The 22938-nt window shown below is 32.6% G+C and overlaps 1 pseudogene; it reads right to left on the bottom strand.

Moving 5' to 3' along the window:
• Nucleotides 1-16366: 16366 nt before the first annotated feature.
• On the bottom strand, nt 16367-21630 carry LOC113507049 (annotated as a pseudogene).
• Nucleotides 21631-22938: the final 1308 nt, after the last annotated feature.

The following is a 22938-nucleotide window of genomic DNA, read 5'->3' as shown; positions in this document are numbered from 1 at the left end:
CCGTTTAATGTCTGTTTGCATTACGTAAGTGAAATCCCACCAAAAACATTAAATGTAAAAAAATGCCAAGTCTCTCGATGCAGTCTTTCCATCGTAAAAAGTTTTGAGATCTCATAGAAGCCAAGTCCTATTCAAAATATTTTGTAGTTATAAATCAACATTTAGTAATTGTATCAATAGTTTTCTTTATATTATAATTATAGTGACTTGGCAATGAGCACAAGAAGAAACAAATAAAACGGCATATTTTTAGGAGTTGAAAGTTACACACACCGCATGCGTAAACATTAATATCACAAAATTAATTTTCTTTTGGTTTATCCGTGTCGTCCCAACCGAATTTCGGCAACGGCAGTCAGTCTTAGTGTACTCTCGATTCATTTACTTTCATAAAGCGATGGCCCGTAAGGTATTCTTAATTATTGTATTGGAGCATGTAGTCGGTAGTGACCATCATTCACACATAACAAATATCTGATCACTGGTCTCGTCAGTAACATTTGCACATAATTCCAGGCATCAAGCAGCTTTTAATTTGTGCTCATTGCCAAGTCACTATAATTATAATATAAAGAAAACTATTGATACAATTACTAAATGTTGATTTATAACTACAAAATATTTTGAATAGGACTTGGCTTCTATGAGATCTCAAAACTTTTTACGATGGAAAGACTGCATCGAGAGACTTGGCATTTTTTACATTTAATGTTTTGGTGGGATCTCATTTATTTTTTGTAAGTGTATTTCTTTCTTTTTTTTAGGTGTAATAAATTTCTAGGACTTCAGCTACTGCTTTGCTTAGACCCATTCTCTATCTCTATCTCTTTTGTTTCTTCTCTGAGACTTCGTTACTTCTAATGTAAACAAGCTTAAACTTATATATATATGCATATATATATCTACTAGATGAGATGGCGCTGTCGTCACGAGTACAATTAGCTCCGTTAAAAAATATAATTAAAAATAGTTAAACAGTTTAATTTTACATTACGTAGTGTTTTAAGGATATATTTAATAGCAGTCCACAAGTGCAAATGTAGTGAAAAACAATTATTCATAGTTTCTATAATAAAAACCAGACTTTAAAAAGCTTCTGCAGTAAGTGTGTCAAGATAGTGAATACCTGAAAAATCCCGCCGAAACATTTAACCAGTAATAAAAAGTGTCAGAATAACATAAATATAAACTAAATAGTGCTACATAAACTTAACAAAATAACAAGATTAGTGTTTAAAGTGAATTTCAAACTATTACAGAAGCTTACAGGTCATTGACATTATTTTTTAAATTCAAATTTACCGCAACAACAACGGCGCCAAACTGAGTGCACGGAACTCGCACGGTTATGCACTTGCATTAAGTGCGATATCAGCGTGCAACAAAGTGACGTTGACGTTGTCAACTACAAACAACTTATACGTTAAAATACTTTTATAATTTTCTACAGACGATTTAATATTATGATAAAAAAGTGAAATATAAACAATAAAAGTGAATAAGTAAGATATCTCTGTAAACAAATTTCTCATCAGTGTTGTGATTAAACTACAAACAATAACCTTAAGCAATTTATAAATTAACAACAGTGAGAACCATAAAAGTGCAAGAAACAAAAATTTTCGTTTTTGTTTACATAATTTTTAGTCAACCGTAAAATTCAAATTACCGTCGAGCGCAACAACAAATTAAAAAAAAAAAATACAATTTGGATACTCTTTCCTTATTTCGTTCACAATGTTATGCACTTCATAGCCCATTATTCAACAACGTCGCCTTGAACGAAGAATGCTCTGAGTTCAAATCACCTCATCGAAGTTGTCTTTTTCAAAGTTTTAAATTCCAAATAAACATTATAAGCCAAAATGAATCTAAACTTCTTCGAAAATATAACATTTCGTAAATCGAAAAACAAATCCCTGACAGAGACTCATAATATTAGTTCTGATGGATCAGAACTAGATGGCAGCACTAACAGTCTACCAAACATATCTTGTGAAGAAAATACTATAATACAAGAACTTAAGAATGAAATTGAACAGCTTAGCTCGCAATTAATTTCGGCTCAAGAAAAAATTAGTACTCTGTCTACAGAAAACCAAGAATTGAAAACAAATGTTTTAGAGTTAAAATCAGAACTTAGCTTATGTCAACCACTAAATAAAGTTACGGAGGAGACAGTTTCACGCAAAAAGAAAAATAAAGTAACAAATTCCTCACGCATCAAGAGTCCGCAAACGAAGACAAACCAAACACCTAATACTCAGCAAGACAGCTCGGAACTAAAGACAACACAAAGGACTAGAAAACCAGATACAAATGATGACATCAATAAACAATCACCGAAGAAAAAAATATGCATAATAAGCTCAAATTCCACCAACAAAGTACTTTCCATCGCACAAGACACTTTTAAAAACACAGAGATTTGCCACTACGTCTATCCAGAATGCGGAGTACTTCAGCTGATTAACAACTTAAACTCAAAAATTAGAAACTTCTCTAAAAACGATTACTGTGATATATTAATAGGTGAAAATGACTTCTCTAGTACCAAAAATTATTTAAATCTTGTAATGGAAATAAGAAACTCGCTATTAGAGATACAATACACTAATTTAATACTCTGTTCACCAACCTACAAACTAAGCAATTACTCCTCTGTATTTAACTGGAGAGTTGAAATTTTTGCTAATTTACTGTACTTAGATATTAATACACATAACTATGCAATGTTGCTCGATTCTAATCTAGAATTAACTTATGATTACAGCATGTTCTCAAGATTCAATGGAAGGCTAAAAAATTTTGGAATGAAAAATATTATGTGTAACCTACAAAATTTAATAAATGACAATATTACAAAAATAAATCTAAATGCATATGATACTAAATTGTCTACAAACCAAGATTTTTTTCTTTAATAACTTATGTATAATGCACCAAAACATTGCTGGTCTTCTTAACAAAATTGATGAGATGACTGTCCATATTCAAGAATTATTGTTGAACAATAATATTGATATAGATATATTGTGTATCACAGAACATTTTATAATGTCTGGGCATGAGAAAGTATTACATATCCCTAATTTTAATTTAGCAACAAGTTTCTCTAGAAAAAACAGTAAACGTGGAGGCGCTTTAATATTGGTTAAGAGAGGACATGAATACAAAGAACTCCCAGACATTCTGAAATTATCTATACCAGGAGTCATTGAATGCTGTGCCATACAATTGATTAAACATAATATGTTATAATTTGCATATATAGACCACCTATTATAACGAACATTAATAATTTCTACGAAAACATGGAGCTAATATTGAGAAAAACATGCAAAAGTAATAAAAATAAAGTTATAATATGTGGTGATTTTAATATAGATATATTGAAAAAAACTAATATGTCAAAGGAATTTGAATGCTTTCTATTGAATTATAATTTAAAGCTTGTAATTAATCAACCGACGAGGCTTGTCCAGTAACACTTGCCTGGACAATTTCGCTCACAACCTAAAACAAAAAATGTAAATTTGACGTAATAGATTTAGCCCTCTCGGACCACACTGCCCAGCTAAATTAACATTAAAGTAAACAAAACTACTCATCTTAAATTCTGGCGTAAAATTATAAGAGACACATCACAATACAATTTAAAAAAATTCTATAAACATCTTCAAAATTTATCTTTCGCGACACTTTTAGCAGCGAAGATCCTAATCAAGCTTATGATAACTTCATTGATACATTTCAACTTATATTTAACTTATGCTTCCCTCAGAAATCAGTCATTGTCCGCTCGGATAATCCTATAAAATGGGTATCTAAAGGTATTCGAATTTGTAGTAAACGACAACGTCAACTTTTATGGCAAAGACGAAAAAAGACCTACAGACGAAAATAAATTAACTCTAAAAATATATACAAAGAAATTTAGAAAAATCATTAAGTTAACCCAAAGGGTTCAAATAACTATCTTATAAACAATTCTAAAAATAAATCTAAAACCTCTTGGCAAATAATTAATAATCACAAAAAAATTCCAGAACCTATTTCACAAATAAACAAACCACAAACGTAACAATAACTAATCCTAAACAAATTGCAGAAAATTTTAATAATTTCTTTATTGACCAAGTATCAGAAATTCCTAGAACTTCAAATGAGTATAAACCTATGATACAAAATAATCCACACTCTATGTTCATGCCCCCAGTAACACCTCAGGATGTAATAAGCGTTATAAAATCCCTTAAAAACACAAAAAGTACTGGTTATGATGGTATTCCAACACAAACCATAAAATTTGTTTCAAATGTAATTGCTGAACCTCTTAGCCATATTATTAATAGCAGTAAAAAGCCTGGCAACACCGGCCTAGTGACATCTCAGCGCATAATTTAAAACTCGCAAAAATAATAATAAACATCATAACTTTATAAACAGTGGGTGTAACATAGTGCAGTACTCAAAATATACGAGTGATATCATTTGTGACACTTTATGACAAGTGCGGAAGTGAATAAAACAATAGTCCACTTAAACACCAATTCTTAGTGTTTAACGATATTATAAACAGCCAAAGTGTGTTAGTGACAATACAATAACAATATTACTTTCAAACAGAGACGACAGCAATATTTTTAGTGAATATTTACCAGCATTAACGGATTACTTTAAAGTCAAAGACAGTTAGGAAAATTATTTGAAATTTGGACTTTGATCCTCTTGCTATATTGTACAACTAGCGCCACAATCTCCTCTAGCGGTGAATAGACGAAATAAAAGTGGTACTACTAGTGCCATTACAGCCTCTAGCGGCAAGTAGAAGTACTAAAGTATTACCATCTGTAAAAAAGAAAAGTACTACTAGCGCCATTACAAACTCAAGTGTCAAGTAGAAAAACTAAAAGTGATACCACTTAATAAATACTCTTAAATGTGGTAGAAATTTGTCTAACTTGCTGGAGTTGTAGCACTTTCTATTATTTTTTGGACTGTTATTTAAGTCCTTTTGGGATTTTTAATTGATCTTACCACTGAAATTATTGCCCAATATATTGAAGAAGAATCAGACTTGAGTTGCTCTGTAGTCTAGCTATACCACAAAAATGGATGAGGACAACATAACGTACAGAAAACCTAGACGAATGTCAATATCGTTAAGCGAATCCAATTCATCATTGTTTGATACTACAATGTTGAGTCTGCCAAATACGTCCTTACCAAGTAATAATGAAACTGAGATTATGTTAAATGAACAAATTAGTAAATTAACAGCTAAGTTACAAAGTGCAAATGACGAAATTGAAAATCTACTGTGCGAAAATTCAAGACTTAAGTCAGACCTAGAAAAATCAAATAAAGTGATAGACTTGTACAAGAAAATAGGAATTTTTGATTCAACAAAATGCCCCACCCCACAATCCAGCAGAAAAAATAAGAACCAATTCAAGCGAGCACTAAGTAACGTGTCCACCCCACAGTCCATCAAGAAAAAGAAGAACGAATTCAAGCAAACACTAAGTAATATGTCCACACCGATAAAATCTACACTGGTAACCAAAGCATCACCGAAAATCTCTCTGGAAAACTTGAAAGACAAAGTTTCTTCTGACATTAGTTATCCTGTTGTAGTCTACAAGAGTCCTACTAAAAACTCTGACAAAGAACTATCAAGCTCCGCAGAAGAACTTAAAACATCAAATGACAACTTATCCACGAGCATTAAAGTTAAAGTAAATAAAGGAGTAGTAAAAAAGCAAGTAATAGTAATTGCAGATCAACAGGGAAAAGGACTACAAAAAGTACTACAAGAGTTAATTGGCCCAGAATACGTCGTGATTTGTTACTACAAACCTGGAGCTCAAATGGCAGATGTGTTGGCTTCCATAAACACTAAATTCTACCAGAATTTGACTAACAATGACTTTATAGTTATATTAGGGGGCATTAACGATACAAATCCATATAAATTACAAACTAACCTACATACTTTTCTTGAGTTACATACCGATACAAATATCCTAATAAGTGAAGTTCCTTTTAATAAATCATTAAACGAACGCAAACTAAATTACGAAATGCGATTTGCTTGTAGCCCCTTTAACAATGTAACATTTGTAGATATGAACTATAGTGTATTTCGGCCTCATAAATATAATCGTACAGAGTATAAATGTCGTCATCTATTAAAAGAAATATTAAAAGTAGACTATACCTTAAAAATCAATAAATACAATGCTGATTTGAAGAGTAAATTTTCTCAGAACGCTAGTCCTACAACGCTCGATAAGAGTTGTCAGACTACTGAAGCCTTTAGTGATTTTTCAAGTTCCAATCGTAATTTTTGTAATACAGATTCTAGCTTGTCTGGCATAGTAACACCACCCAGATTTTTTCGTGTTTAGCCACATCTATGTCCTTCACCAAAATATAAACGGTCTCTTGAATAAACAGGATATCTTTATGGTTTCGTTGAACGATCTGGGTAACAATGGCAAAAACGCTGATGTAATCTGCTTTTCCGAACACAATATGATTAATTCGGATCTTCATCTTTTACGTATGCATAATTACACTTTGGCTGCTTGCTTCACTCGTAAAACTAGACACGGTGGCACATGCATCTTAATAAGAAATGGCTTAAAATTCAACACTATTGATGAAGTTGCTAACCACAGTATTTCAAACATAATCGAATGTTGCGCCGTAGAGCTGACCGAACATAACATTATAATAATATGCGTTTATAGAATTCCAAGTAGCACAGAAGTAAGAAATAGGTTTGATATTTTTATTAGTAATTTAAATAATATACTCCAACTATATTCATTTAACTGTAACAAAAAAATCATAATGTGTGGAGATTATAACATAGATCTTCTAAAAAATACAAAGAAATCTGAACAATTTAAGCAACTACTAACGGGATTTAATCTAAAAACTCAATTTAAAGTTCCTACGCGCCTAAGTAGCGGTACCTGTATCGATAATATCATACACAATGTAAGGGGATGTCATGGTGAAATAGTAGAATTTGCAGTATCAGACCACACAGCACAGTTGCTGAAATGCCCTGTCAAAAGAACGTGCTTGTCTAGTTACTGGTTTTGCATAAGACGTGATTATTCCAAAGAAAATGTAATTAAATTCGTCAATTGCCTCAAAAATATGTGTTTCTCAGAAGTTTATGAAGAAAATGACCCCATAGTCGCTTTTAATAAATTTTATGATGATTTTAAGCTATTCTACGATTTATGCTTCCCGGATATAAAACTAAAAATATCGACTAAAAAACGACCTAAGTGGATGAGCCGTGGAATACAGGTATGCAGCAAAAGAAAAAGGGAATTGTTGTGGAAATATAGGTTAATACCAACAAAGCACAATAAAGATAATTTTAAAATGTTTCCACTAGATTTAAGAAAATCGTCCAGCTTACACAGAAATCACAAAACAATAATTTCATACATTTGGCAAAAAATAAGTCCAAAGCGACATGGCAAGTTATAAACAAAAGTAAAGACAGGGTACCAACTGAAAATATAATGCGAATAAATACAGGTAACAAAATACTGACAGATCCGTTTGAGATAGCCGAAGCTTTCAATAATTTTTATGCTGACCAGGTTAAACCTACTGACACTAGCTATAGATCAACGTTGCCTAATGAATGCTCATCCATGTTCATCTGTCCAACTACTCCTCAAGACATACATAATATCATTATGAATTTAAAAAATACGTCTAGTACTGGTTACGATAACATCTGTACAAAAATATTGAAACGCGTTTCTGTTTACATTGCACCAGTACTAAGTCATCTAATAAACTCATGTATATTAAACGGTACGTTTCCAGACCAATTAAAAATAACGGTTATTAAGCCCTTATTTAAGAAAGATGACGTAGAAAATATGACTTGCTACAGACCTATAGCCCTAGTTCCGGTATTATCTAAAGTTTTTGAAAAGGTGGTCTATAATGCCATAAACCAATACTTTGAAAAAAACAATTTATTTACTGATAAAACAAAAAGGTTTTAGGAAAGACAAATCTATTAACATGGCTATTTACGAATTTTTGAATATAATTACATCAAGAGTTGACAAAAGATTGCCAGTATATGCTATATACATGGACATGTCCAAGGCATTTGACTATGTGGACCACAATATTCTACTCCAAAAATTGTACTTGTATGGCATTAGAGGTAACATCTATAACTTGCTTAAATCATACCTTATAAATAGAAAACAATTTACCGTTATTAATAGAGTATGTGGGAAAACTAAAAATGAAATTTATTATAAATCCAATATTAGAAATGTAACATATGGAGTACCCCAAGGGAGTGTCCTGGGACCTCTACTATTCCTCATTTACATTAATGACCTGCCCACAGCAACTAATTACCCCATGACTATGTTTGCAGATGACAGTACCATAATCTTTGACAGCAATGATATTGATAATCTTGAATCTGACATAAATAATAATATTATATCCGTAATAAATTGGTTAGAGAGTAATAATTTAAAAATTAACTTAAGTAAGACTGTAATTATGAAATTTGGACAAAGAACTAATAATAAATTAAATCTTGACATTAATTACAATGGTGTGAGTATCAGTGAAACAAACACCACGAAATTTTTAGGAATACATATTCAGAACACGTTGTCATGGGACGTACAAATTGAAAAAGTATGCAGTAAATTGAACCAATACTCATATGCATTGAACATGTTAAAGAAAACTGTGGGTAAACAAACATTACTAACCGCATATCACGGACTAGTCGCGTCATGTTTAAGATATGGGATTATATTTTGGGGAAACGCGACTGGAAAAAGAAACTGCATTTATCGCACAAAAACGGTGTATCCGAGCTATCTGTAATCTACAAAGAACGGACAGTTGTAAACCACATTTTAAAAACCTAAAAATATTAACCCTACCCTCCATGTACATCTACGAAATTGGCCTTTTTGTTAGACGCAATCTGTCTAAGTTTGCGCAAGTAAGCAGCCTACGCAGAGCCGATAAATTACATTTGGTTCCAAACAAAACCGCTCTGTTTCAGAAAAGCACATTTGCAATGGCTCCAAAATTATACAATAAAATCCCAAAATGTGTCAAATCAGCAGATAATATTAATATTTTTAAAAAAAGGTTGTTTATATTTCTGATAGATAAGGCATATTACTCTATTCAAGAATTCCTAAATGATAAAAATATAAATTGATAATAATGTATGTATTTAATTAATTCTTTTAACCCTAGAAAGATAGTCTGCGTAAAATTGACGCATGCATTCTTGAAATATTGCTCTCTCTTTCTAAATAGCGCGAATCCGTCGCTGTGCGTTTAGGACATCTCAGTCGCCGCTTGGAGCTCCCGTGAGGCGTGCTTGTCAATGCGGTAAGTGTCACTGATTTTGAACTATAACGACCGCGTGAGTCAAAATGACGCATGATTATCTTTTACGTGACTTTTAAGATTTAACTCATACGATAATTATATTGTTATTTCATGTTCTACTTACGTGATAACTTATTATATATATATTTTCTTGTTATAGATATCGTGACTAATATATAATAAAATGGGTAGTTCTTTAGACGATGAGCATATCCTCTCTGCTCTTCTGCAAAGCGATGACGAGCTTGTTGGTGAGGATTCTGACAGTGAAATATCAGATCACGTAAGTGAAGATGACGTCCAGAGCGATACAGAAGAAGCGTTTATAGATGAGGTACATGAAGTGCAGCCAACGTCAAGCGGTAGTGAAATATTAGACGAACAAAATGTTATTGAACAACCAGGTTCTTCATTGGCTTCTAACAAAATCTTGACCTTGCCACAGAGGACTATTAGAGGTAAGAATAAACATTGTTGGTCAACTTCAAAGTCCACGAGGCGTAGCCGAGTCTCTGCACTGAACATTGTCAGATCTCAAAGAGGTCCGACGCGTATGTGCCGCAATATATATGACCCACTTTTATGCTTCAAACTATTTTTTACTGATGAGATAATTTCGGAAATTGTAAAATGGACAAATGCTGAGATATCATTGAAACGTCGGGAATCTATGACAGGTGCTACATTTCGTGACACGAATGAAGATGAAATCTATGCTTTCTTTGGTATTCTGGTAATGACAGCAGTGAGAAAAGATAACCACATGTCCACAGATGACCTCTTTGATCGATCTTTGTCAATGGTGTACGTCTCTGTAATGAGTCGTGATCGTTTTGATTTTTTGATACGATGTCTTAGAATGGATGACAAAAGTATACGGCCCACACTTCGAGAAAACGATGTATTTACTCCTGTTAGAAAAATATGGGATCTCTTTATCCATCAGTGCATACAAAATTACACTCCAGGGGCTCATTTGACCATAGATGAACAGTTACTTGGTTTTAGAGGACGGTGTCCGTTTAGGATGTATATCCCAAACAAGCCAAGTAAGTATGGAATAAAAATCCTCATGATGTGTGACAGTGGTACAAAGTATATGATAAATGGAATGCCTTATTTGGGAAGAGGAACACAGACCAACGGAGTACCACTCGGTGAATACTACGTGAAGGAGTTATCAAAGCCTGTGCACGGTAGTTGTCGTAATATTACGTGTGACAATTGGTTCACCTCAATCCCTTTGGCAAAAAACTTACTACAAGAACCGTATAAGTTAACCATTGTGGGAACCGTGCGATCAAACAAACGCGAGATACCGGAAGTACTGAAAAACAGTCGCTCCAGGCCAGTGGGAACATCGATGTTTTGTTTTGACGGACCCCTTACTCTCGTCTCATATAAACCGAAGCCAGCTAAGATGGTATACTTATTATCATCTTGTGATGAGGATGCTTCTATCAACGAAAGTACCGGTAAACCGCAAATGGTTATGTATTATAATCAAACTAAAGGCGGAGTGGACACGCTAGACCAAATGTGTTCTGTGATGACCTGCAGTAGGAAGACGAATAGGTGGCCTATGGCATTATTGTACGGAATGATAAACATTGCCTGCATAAATTCTTTTATTATATACAGCCATAATGTCAGTAGCAAGGGAGAAAAGGTTCAAAGTCGCAAAAAATTTATGAGAAACCTTTACATGAGCCTGACGTCATCGTTTATGCGTAAGCGTTTAGAAGCTCCTACTTTGAAGAGATATTTGCGCGATAATATCTCTAATATTTTGCCAAATGAAGTGCCTGGTACATCAGATGACAGTACTGAAGAGCCAGTAACGAAAAAAACGTACTTACTGTACTTACTGCCCCTCTAAAATAAGGCGAAAGGCAAATGCATCGTGCAAAAAATGCAAAAAAGTTATTTGTCGAGAGCATAATATTGATATGTGCCAAAGTTGTTTCTGACTGACTAATAAGTATAATTTGTTTCTATTATGTATAAGTTAAGCTAATTACTTATTTTATAATACAACATGACTGTTTTTAAAGTACAAAATAAGTTTATTTTTGTAAAAGAGAGAATGTTTAAAAGTTTTGTTACTTTATAGAAGAAATTTTGAGTTTTTGTTTTTTTTTAATAAATAAATAAACATAAATAAATAGTTTGTTGAATTTATTATTAGTATGTAAGTGTAAATATAATAAAACTTAATATCTATTCAAATTAATAAATAAACCTCGATATACAGACCGATAAAACACATGCGTCAATTTTACGCATGATTATCTTTAACGTACGTCACAATATGATTATCTTTCTAGGGTTAAATGACTGTATTATAACTATGTATTATGTTTTGACTGACTGCAATGGTATAATGTAATGTAATGTAAACTTATTTAATTATCTGATAACAATATCTATGTTATAACTACTTTAATTTTATGATATTAATTGAATTTATATTTATGATCAAATTAACTATTTGTACACCATCAAGTGGTAGGACATGGAGATCAAAATGTATTTTTTCTGTAACATCTATTGTAACCTATGTTCACAAATAAATAAATTGAATTGAATTGAATTGAAGTATTACAGCTGGTATCTTCCCAAAAAAATTGAAATCAGTTATAGTTAAACCAATATACAAATCTGGCTGTAGAAAAGACATGACTAATTATAGACCAATAACACTTATTCCTATCTTCTCTAAAGTTATTGAAAAAATAATATATAGAGCTATTATAATTTTCTAACAAAATACAATTTACTCTGTGAAGAGCAACACGGTTTTAGAAAAAACACAAGTATTAATATGGCCATTTTTAATTTAATAAAACGAGTAATGATAAATGTAGATAAAAAAATCCCTATATGTTCAATATATACGGATATGTCTAAAGCCTTTGATCGGGTGAGCCATGATTTACTATTGAAAAAACTTAACGCCTATGGTATCAGAGGCAACGTCCTTAGTTTAATCCAGTCATATCTTTGTGGTCGTCAACAATATACTGAAATTTTAAATGTTTGTAGCAATTCCAAATTTGAAAAAAAATACGAATCGTCTTCCAGAGTAATTAAATACGGTGTACCTCAGGGAAGTGTATTAGGACCTCTTTTATTTTTGGTGTACATCAACGACCTCCCACGTCACGTCAACCATCCAATGATCCTATTTGCAGACGATAGCACAGCTCTAATAAAATGTATAAAGAAAGAATCATATGAAGATGATGTCAATAATACACTAAAAACTATAATCAACTGGTTAAATAATAACAACCTTTTGATAAATATAAATAAGACCAAAATAATGCACTTTCATCAAAGATTACTCCCTGATACCCTAAATATTAATTTTAAAGGAACATCTATTGAAATGGTAAATAAAACAAAATTTTTAGGTATTCATATAGACAGCCAACTGACATGGAAGACACATGCTGATCACATATGTCAGAAATTAAGTTCATCTGCCTATGTACTATTTAACCTGTCTAAAAAAGTAAATGTGAAAACTGTTTTGATTGCCTACCATGGGTTAGTAGCTTCTGTACTAAGATTTGCTGTAATATTCTGGGGCAACTGCAGCGAAAGGGACGCAGTCTTCAAAGCCCAAAAACGCTGTATAAGATCCATCTTCAACATTAAAATATCGGACAGTTGTCTACCTTTTTTCAGATTGTATAACTTAATGACTTTCCCATGCATATATATTTTCGAAGTATGTTTATTTGTTAAAATTAACTCTCATTTATTTCCTACATTAAACGAAACCAGGAAAAGATCAGTCAGCTTAAGATCGCAATATAAATATCTGCTTCATACAGGTACATATAAAACCGCATTATTAAATAAAAATTTTATTGGTATAGCACCTGTAATTTATAACAAATTGCCAAATAATATAAAAGAAGAGCCTGTAAGATTATTTAAAAAATATTTAACAAATTTCCTGATACAGAAATCCTACTACTCCGTATCAGATTTTCTGCAAGATAACTGTGTAACATAAATATTTGTGTACTTTTGCAAGCGTACTTCACCAGTTTATATAATGTTTTTAATATTATTTAGTTAGTAAGTTTATTATTAAGTTTTTGTTATATTAAGATATAGCCACTGTTCTCAACACTTGCTCTAAAATGTTTTTGCATGCCATGCACTAATGGCCGAATGTACATGGATCCTACACACTTGTAACCAACTTATTGTAAACCTACATTCAAGCAAATAAATAAATATTATTATTATTATTACTAACTTACAAACTATAGCTAAACTAAACTAAATAACACGTAAAGTTCTCCGAATATCAATTATCACTACAATATTTTTTAGTTTCGAAATGGTTTTTCATAGACAGGTGGCGCTATCAAATGAAAATTATCGAATTATTCTGAAGTACTACTTAGACTGCGCTTTGTAACGAAACCATAGCGCGATTCAGACACGTACAACGCCATCTATCGAGCGCGCATACAATATTTATCGCAATACAATGGAGTTTTAGCTTTATTAATTTAATGAATTATGAATTTTATGTATTAATTTGTATTAATGATAGTCTGTGTATTACATTTATATTATTCTTTTCTATTCTATGTATGTATTCATCCAATTGAATAGGTACTTAAACAACGAACAAAGTTAACAATGCAGTCAAAATCCATACATAATGTTCTTGCCAAACCGCAAATATAAAATTGTTTTCTATGGCATATTATTTTTTAATGTTTTTATAATTTTTCCTTTATATGTGGCTAAGGACCTATCTTGGTGCAAAATTTGAAGTTTCTAAGTCTGCTAGAAGTACCTTAGATTTTTGATGATCTGTCAGTGAGTCAGTGAGTCAGTGAGTCAGTGAGTGACAAAATGGTGTAACTTTGATCGACCGTAACTCCTAAACCATTAATTCAATTGGCATGTAATTTCGAACTTAAGCTTGTTCTAATGCCTACTATTATTCCCCGAAAAGCTAAACTCCTAGCTTTGTCCACGTCGAAGATACAGGGGGGCGAAACAGCCGCGAATCGCTTCGAGAAAAGATGGTGCGGCCGTGCCCGTTTTGCTCGAGACTTGGCAGGGCACTGCCGTGCCCTCAGATGGTGCTTTACATACCCGTAGACGTCTTGTAGTGTCTTACTTAAACACCAGTAATAGAAATGAGAGCTATAGACCTTTATCGGCATTTTATTAGGTATTAATTTTTGCCTGCGGGCCCTCATTATGCAAATCTAAAATAATCCCACCAGAACATAAAATCGGGATAAACCTATCCTATGTATTGTAATCGAGGATATAAACTAAACGTGTACTAATTTCCGTCGAAACCCGTTTAGTAGTTTTTGCGTGAAAGAGTAACAAGCATCCATATGTCCATAGATACAAACTTTTGCCTTTATAATATTGGTAATATTAGTAGGATAAATGATATCCTACTAATCCTACCATACCAGACCTCAAAAACTATCAACCAATTTTCGCCTATAAAATTACCAGGAGCAAAGTCGCATATCCTGACCCATAAAGATGAAATTGCCACTTACAAAATACTTAGTTCAACATTGCCGTAGACAGTGTTAAGTAACAATTTAACTTTGTTGGTTAAAATAGTTTTACTGCTGTTGTTTCATGTAGATTGTTATTGCCGGATAAGTTGACTATGTCCAGTGTATAACTCGATCTTTGTTATGAGATATTTCTGAGGGTTTCGTTCGTATCTCCACGTACCAAGTTTAAGGAGGTTGATATTCAATTGTATAAACCTTATGATCTGGTTCAGCTTGGTAACTGAAACCATGTTTTGGTAGATAGTAACTGTGTAGTTCAGGTTTTTAGATTACCTGCTTTCGAGGTTTTGGTGTTTTATTAGGCTCCTATGTAAGCTATAAAAGTGTGTTTCCGAGCTATATTTAATACTGTATTTCCTTATGTAAACTACGATTTACAATGTGTTACGATGTGCGTACATGGTAGCGAGCAACTGCCTTGGAACCTTGGTTAAAATTCAACGCAAGTAGTCAGTAATGATGAATTTACTTGCCTTTTTCTTCTGGGTGTAATAAAAACATATTATGTTATAGGCTAAGCTGAAGTATGAGATTTGTAAACAGATAAGGTTCCGTTGCAACAAAAAATTGTAAGGATAGGTCCAAAATGCCAATCAGAAACTTGTCTAGATTTAGTGTGTTTTATAGTTCATAGGGATGTATCTAATAGTTCAGTAGACAATATTACTAACAATATTCAGGTCCTATTCCCAGTTTTCTTCCAAAAAATAGCTTGCATTGATCTTTACTAATTAGTAAAAGCAGTTGTCTGTAAAATATTAATTTCCTGTACCTTAATTAACCGGTAGTTCGTATCTTGTGTTGATTTATGATACCAAAGGCGAAGGTAATATAAAGATCAAAAGGGAAAAGATATAAATAATTGGCAGAACCTAATTTATGTTGCTTGATAAGGTATAGGCATGTAGGTGTATATGTATTTGGTCATTTTTGTGTGTTTATAAAATGTTAAACAAAAAAAAGTGAATCACTGAGAATCTTAGACGATTCTGCACTTTTATCAATTAGAAATAGTTTCTAGTACAGTATCAAGCTTGTTAAGTATTAATCTATCAAGCTATCGCAAGATGTAGTTTTATTAAATATATCAATTTATGTGTGTCATGTGTTTTTATCTAATAGAAAATGATTTATGGTGTTTGGAATATTTCATAAAAAAATAATATCTAGCGAACTTACAAACAGTTATTGTCCAGTATAATCTCAAACATTGTGATTTCATAATGTGAACAGCAAAAGAGACATAAAACTACAAAGTATTTAACAAGATCGTTACGGTTTACAACTCTCATGTAATAAAACAAAAATGCTACTAAATACTTTTATGAGGAATTTTATAATTAAAAACGCCGTTAGATAAAACAGACTTTAATAATTTCATACGGTTACATCGGGATTGCACATGTTCTATAATATAAAAATTGTATAAATTCAAATTCTCAATCTACTATATTAACTTTGACCTGTTCTAAAAGTTTCGATTTACTTCTATTTATTTTCTTGTATTTCGGGTTTGCTTTTACGGATCGCCGGATGCTGCTTCTGGTCATGACTCTGTCGAAGATTTCTTCACTGGTGTCCTCGCTTCCATCGTCAGAGAAGTGGTTATTCATACTATCATTAACTTTATTCGGTCTGATGACTAGAGGCTCAATACCACTGTCTGAGAAAATGGAATCATCAGTGACATGTCTTTCGTCATCACTCGGAGATTTGTCATTACTTATCTGGCGATCGAATACCCTTTTATCCGTAGAAGGTACTTGTAGTTTGTTCTTTCTTATCATCCTTCTTTTTAGCACCCTCCCTATTTGATGGTTTGTATTTAATGGGAGAAAAGTCCACCCTACGAAGAAAACTTATTGTATCTCCGAACCTTCTGCTGCATTTTCTTGTAGTTTTAACCTCTGGCTTCGTTTCCTCAGTTTTACTGTCTTCATGTTCCAACGCAACGCCAGAATCAGAATTGGAATCGACCATTATGTTTATTTCTGGTACGCTAGCATTTAATTCGTGCAGTTTCAATTGTTTGCTCATTTCTTCAATTTTTTCTGCTTGTTTCTGTATAACAATATCCTTCTGCGCGAGTTGTTTCGAGACCGCTCTGTCCTTAAAGCCAAATTTACTTCGTATTTTTGCAATTCACCCGATAGGAATTCCAATTCCTTTTTCCTGTTCGATTCCAATTTCTTTATAACTTCAGCTTGTTTCGTATATGCTTCCTTCAGCCTTACAACTTCTTGTTTATGTGTCGTGTTCAGGAATTAATAATGTTTATTGCCTCTTGAAGTGTCGTTGGTTGCATTATATTTTCTTTTGTAGCGCCCTCTGACATTATTGCCTCCATTCTGGATCTGTAACGATAAAATGACGACATTAATTGTATTGAACAACAGTACTTTCGTTTATAGGGTAATGGCCTACTATTATTTTTCCATTAGGAATTACATTATCATCCTATTAGTGATGTAATTATTGCATAAAACGAAAAAGTTCGTTAATTTAAATGACAGCCGACTCATTATCAATGTTGGCGATTCTAATTAATTAAATTACACTTTGTGGTATCTAATTTGATTTTTAATTTAACGGAAATTACAAAGTTTGATTTTAATGACTTGTTTACTTTTGCTAGTAATTCTTCAAATAAAATTAGATAGTCCATTATTTACTAGTACGTTTATTTTTCATAAAGAGAATACGTAAATATGAGTAGGTACCTGAAACTAGCGGTTTTTGCGCTTAAGCTAACCAACTAGGAACCATGATAAGGATAAGTGCTTTTATGATTTACTCAATTTGTGGAAGTTTGCGAATCTACCAAACGCTTTGAGCATTATTAATACAAAAGTCAGGTGTGATGGCTTTAAGAACGATTAATGGATAACAACGTAACGCTGTTTATAATATCCACCTTATAGATATACATAGGTACATCGTTACCGTTGGGTAAGGAACCGTCCCTGTTATTATTCCATAACTAAGACAGCTCACATTCCTCAATACAATTGTAATTTTTTTTTATAATTGTTTTATCAACTATTCATAGAAAAATCAACACGTGTTGGACAATGATCTCATTCCGAACATCCATGGTCCGTTTAGTTTACATACCCATTAATAACAGTACATTGATATAATAACATGTAATTGTTCGCACTTATGACCTTTTTAACAAAAACAGGTAGCTGTTTGACATACTTTGATAGTTGATTGGTTTTGGATTCATGTTCGAGAAGTTTCTGTAAGGGTAGGGCCGTCTTGCTGATGTTTGATGATTTGCCAATGTATGCAGAAAATGATTGTGACACTACACAATTCAAATAGAACTTGCGTTCTAGAATTTCTGATTTTTACTTTCAGAAGTTAGGAAGATAAGAATGTGATAAAAAGGGTATCGTATTTGAAAATGATTGTTTAGTATTTACTGGGATTTCATTACCAGTAGTTGATGTAAAACCTCGTGTCAGAGAATTTTTTTTTTTAGTTTAAACACACCGATAAAAATCTCAGGTGTGCTGGTTTCTACACGATGTTTTCCTTCACCTTATTATGCAGAGATAATAACATTATAATACGCACATGAATTGAAAAGGTAGTGAGATTGTGTCTAAAGGTTTTGTCCTTGAAAAAAAATGACTTGGCTTTCCAATTGCTGCATGGGTGGCTACTTTTGCTACTATAGTACTTAAAAAGGTAGACTAGGAAACAAAAAGACACGCGAAATTACACATTTAAACACTTGTCCTTATCCTAAGCGGGGATCGAACCCGCGACGAATTGCACACAGGTTTCGCGTGATTACCTCAACCACTCGGCTATCTTACTTTATTTTTCCTTTTTTTTCTATTATATACTCTCCTATTATCTCATGAAATATCAAATACTCTATTTTATCTGCGAACTATTGCCCTAAATCAGTTTCACAAAACAAACGGATGTTAATGAAAAAATTACATAATAACAAACTTTTGTTTTAGTTAACACGAAGAAAACAAAACAATGTACTAAATGTAACGAACTATTACCGTAACGGTTTATAAATATTGCTTTTATGAACGTAAACATACGTGAAGTGTAAAAACTATCAAAACTAGTCAAGTGCTTGGTACTTGAAGAAGGTAAAAATCGATCTCAGTAACTTAAAAAAGGCGAAAAAACTGAGTTCTCAATTCAGTGAATTTGTATTTTTTGGGAGTGTTGTGTGGTCCAAAAAGTACATTTAAAAATAAAAAGGCAAGAAAAGCCAATACGAAACAGTAAAAAAGATTACCAAATAAAATATACGACTGGATTATAAGTTGTCTTTTGTTTATGTGACAAGTAATTAAATAGACTATAAATAGCATCGAAATTGGCGTACGAAGCCCTAAATAAATTGCCTTGTTTGTCTGTGATGCTATCACTCTCAAAAAATTAAGAATAGCTACATCTATCACATTTTATTATTGCAATATTGACTTTGGCTTTGTCATGGTTTTATATTGCGGTGGAATTTTACTCAAAAAGAAGAAGCACGAAGTTGCTTATTATAAGGTAATTATTACTGGCTAAAACGTGGACCCGAAAAAGTCGTGACGAAACTATTGCAAATGAGAATATTCCTCGGATGACATTATACACATCAAAAGCCTACGAATTCTTAAAACTCTGACACTAGTTTGTACATCAACCATGTGACAAGAAGAAGAAGACTTGATCACATCATATTGGTACTTTAAAAAGGGAAACTGAAACAATGGAATATTATAACATTTATAATTTACTAGTTTACCTTGTACAAAATCTGCTAATTACAATATTAAAACTATTCATACCTTTAAATATAAAATCGTTGAAAAATACAACACCACAACTTTATAACAGTCGGGTAAAACCCCCAAAGTGCCCAGCCATACTGCAATAATCTGGTAAAAAAAAAAAACTAGTCACTAATTCCCTACCCACAGCTTGAAACAATCCAAAATATAGCAAAAAACATGAAAGAAACATTCGTTAAACCTTACCCATACAATTTTACGTAGAACTTTACAAAGCCTTCCTTATCTCAAACCAATTTTTTATAGAAGCAAATCTTCGACAGCTGCGTAATTTATGACTGGGAAAACTCTCTTTTAAATCCTTTCAATTGTTCTTAAGATTAGACAAGTGTAGATACTTTTGTTCCGGTACTGGGTTTAATATAGAACGGATTATTAATAGGATTGGTTTAGTATTATATTATGAGATTAGTTTGTAATCTTGTTAAAGAAGTATCGTGGTACGGGGGGGGGGGGTTAGAACGTTTGGAAATAGGATTATGATTTTATAGGTATAAGGAGAGCTAGAAATTTATATAGGGTACTAACAAGACGATTTTTATGTCTTATGAGGGACACTAATTTGGAAACTCTAGAAAATTGAATTGAAATATTTTGTTTTTCGTATTATAAATATCTATTTGTTCTACAAAAAATCACTGTGAGATACGGTTAAGTGGTGCAAATAGACTACGTAAAACAAATTTTAACTAAAATTTGATGATGTAAAAATACAGGTTGCTATCGGTTTCTAAAAGTGAAAAGCAGAAAATTGATCGAAATAAAAGTAATTACTGAGTATACCTATCCCTGTCCAAGTATTGATGATAACAATATGTAAAAGTCTTGCACAATTCCTAATACAAGGAAATTGAAGCAGCAGTAGTTACGTGGATATGCTAAAACATTTCAATTAAAAAAAAATAGAAAATAGAAAAAGTATGAAAATATTAGACGAAATTTTTCTACTTTCAGATTCCTATTTCTTCAGAGGCGTGATAGAGTAATGAATTTAAATCACCCTGACAATAAACTAGTACTGTGTTTACAAACGTTTGCGTAAATATTGCGCGTGCGCATCCCCTGGCTATACGGAAACTTTATCCTAAAACTCATTCTATTAAATAATATACTTCACAATTACTATATTAAAATTCCTATAAACGAACTCAGATACGTTAAATATTTGCAGTCTATTCGAACTCGTGTGAATCATACCAAATCAACAATGTACCTATATTCAAGAAACAATCTGATAACGGAAATATTATGTTAAAATAAACACTAACCTGACACAAAAGATCCCAAGGCGATCACAATGGTTCCAAATCCAATAACACTCACTCGCTTATGAACACAACTTGACCGACTCGCTGCTCTCCACTGACTGAACCGTCTGAACGCTCCATACCCATCACGGCAGGTGTTATACCATCATTTACACCAATAAGCTAATCACTTGCCAATAACCGACAATGAACCTTAATTCCAGGTAATGAGGTTTAATTTCAAACAATAGGTCGACAACAAAGGATGGGATTATCATTTGACAAGTCCGAATTCTGGAAAGCGTATGGTTTCGGGGATTTTGGGCGGGATCTTTTGATGTGTAGTGTATTGTTGGTAGAAAGGTGCGAAGCTGTTACAGGTAGTTGGGTAAATAGTGTGCAATAATTACACAAATGTGTCAAGTTTGGACTTGTTAAACATTTTAATGATGTATACTTAACGATCTATTGACGGAATTCATTTGATAGTAACACAAAGAAGTGAGAACTCGTCGAAGAAGGGATTTTTTTTAATAATAAAAATTTACCTTAAATTGAAGTTAATCAAAAATATTGAGTTAAATATTGAGAAAAGTTTTTTTTATGTACATTCACGCGTGCTCGTTATCAATAGCATTTTTTACCATGACACAAGCATACTTATAAAACACATTTTTTTTTAATGATGGATACACCAAAAAAATTTTGGGACCAATCCTAACAGGTGACTTCACAATACAACCTCCCAAACCATGAACAGCTGTTACGCAGGTGTTTATTTTTGTCTGTTTGCGATCACACAGGTTATAACACATCCCATCTGTTTAAACCCAGAACAACGGTCAAAACGATCAGGCAGCTGCGTAATGAACAGGTGATGAATATTTTTGGATGACGGATGACATATTTGTGACGTCATCTTCGGAGTAAATAAATGGCTTTATTTAGTTGACTATCAAAATTTCTATCTTCCCTTTTTACGAGTTTTCTTTTAAGAAAATACCGGTCCAATAAATATCTATTCGTAAATGGTTTACATTTTTTTTAATAAATAAGCATAATCCCTGTACATCTTCTTTTGTGACGTGTTTTTTGCCTATTTTGTGTGTACATAACAGGACTTGATGCACGTTTGTTCTTGTATATTAGTCATCGAACAGAAGACAGTATAAATTATATTTAGCAACAATTAAATAACAGCTCTTTAATACCTGTTAAATTGCGTTATATTGTTTTTATTAACTTGTGTATTAAGTAGTCCTTTACCAACGGTTTACTCACTCGCATTTAACGGGACGAATAGTTTCTGAGCCAACCGGAGCCTTACCCGTCCGTCGCGATCCGAATTTAGTCGAGCAATCCAGATAAAAACGCGTGGGAAACCGTTGCATCTTTAAAGTATGAATCATTCAGAAAGTCACTATAACAACCAGTTTGGGTATACCATCGTTAATGTTGAATGAGTGACCGGAGGAATTAAATTAAAAAATGGAACAGAGGCACTTTGATGTTATTACGCGCATTTAAATTAACGCTATTGCAATTAATTATTAATACTTATGAATTGGGTGCAGGTAAAAATTTTTTTATGTATCTTACGAAATGCTTTATTTGTTTTTGTGCTTATTTTTATACATCTAAAACCACATAAATCTTACTAACATACAGCCGTAATTTCTGGATTTCCATATTCATTATTATTTTGATTTTCTTTCCATTCCATGATTGGAATGAATCTATTTCTTATTAAAAGTGTTTCAGAAATTCTGTTTTTTAACAAGGCAGCTTATGCAGTTCCTGTCCAGTCCTTCACAATAATTATGACCTTTGGGAACATTATTGGCCTAGCCTTTTCCC

This window comes from Trichoplusia ni, unplaced genomic scaffold (assembly GCF_003590095.1).
Source record: "Trichoplusia ni isolate ovarian cell line Hi5 unplaced genomic scaffold, tn1 tig00000415, whole genome shotgun sequence".
In the NCBI taxonomy this organism is placed as follows: domain Eukaryota; kingdom Metazoa; phylum Arthropoda; class Insecta; order Lepidoptera; family Noctuidae; genus Trichoplusia; species Trichoplusia ni.
This window is presented reverse-complemented; position numbering and strand designations above follow the sequence as displayed.